The 658-nt window shown below is 39.1% G+C and overlaps 1 non-coding gene across 1 annotated transcript; it reads left to right on the forward strand.

Annotated features, from left to right (window-relative positions):
* The first annotated feature begins 240 nt into the window (after window positions 1-240).
* On the forward strand, window positions 241-344 carry LOC132660475 (U6 spliceosomal RNA). Its single transcript, XR_009601816.2, has one exon. It is a non-coding gene; the product is annotated as a U6 spliceosomal RNA (small nuclear RNA).
* Window positions 345-658: the final 314 nt, after the last annotated feature.

Raw genomic sequence — 658 nt, forward strand, 5'->3', positions numbered from 1 at the left:
AGCATCTGACCCTCGATTGCAGCTCAGGTCACGATCTCACAGTTTGTGAGTTCAAGCCTCACGGCAGGCTCTGCACTAATTGCATGGAGCCTGCTTGGGATTCTGTCCCTCCTTCTCTTTGCCCCTTCCCCGCTGTGCTCTCTTTCTCTTTCTCTCTCAAAATAAACAAAAGAAATGGCGTCTTCATCATTAAGCTGGTAGGAAGATGGCATCTTTTCATATATCAGAGAAGATACGGATGAGAGATTGTCTTGTCATATATTGCTTTTCAGAATAATACAGAGATTAGCATGACTCCTATGCAAGGATGACGCACACAAATTCACGAACCATTCCATATATTTTTTAAAAGAACAAGACACATGTCTCTACACCCCTTAGCAGGTTTCATGCCTCATTTAAAAAACTGGGCCTGAAGCAATTACTGGCAAGGGTGATGAAATTACCGTAACTGTCTTCAAAAACATTATCTGCTGTGAAATAAAGTCAATCACATTTCTACTGCACAAGGTTTTCATACACTTTTTGTTCTATTTTCTTCCTCAGCTCTATTGAGATATAACTGACATATAACATTGTATAAGTTTAAGGTGTAGAACATGTTTATTTGATGCACTTACATATTGCAAAACAATTACTGCTATAGCCGTTAGCTAAT

Source organism: Panthera onca, chromosome B4 (genome assembly GCF_046562875.1).
Source record: "Panthera onca isolate mPanOnc1 chromosome B4, mPanOnc1 haplotype 2, whole genome shotgun sequence".
Taxonomy (NCBI): domain Eukaryota; kingdom Metazoa; phylum Chordata; class Mammalia; order Carnivora; family Felidae; genus Panthera; species Panthera onca.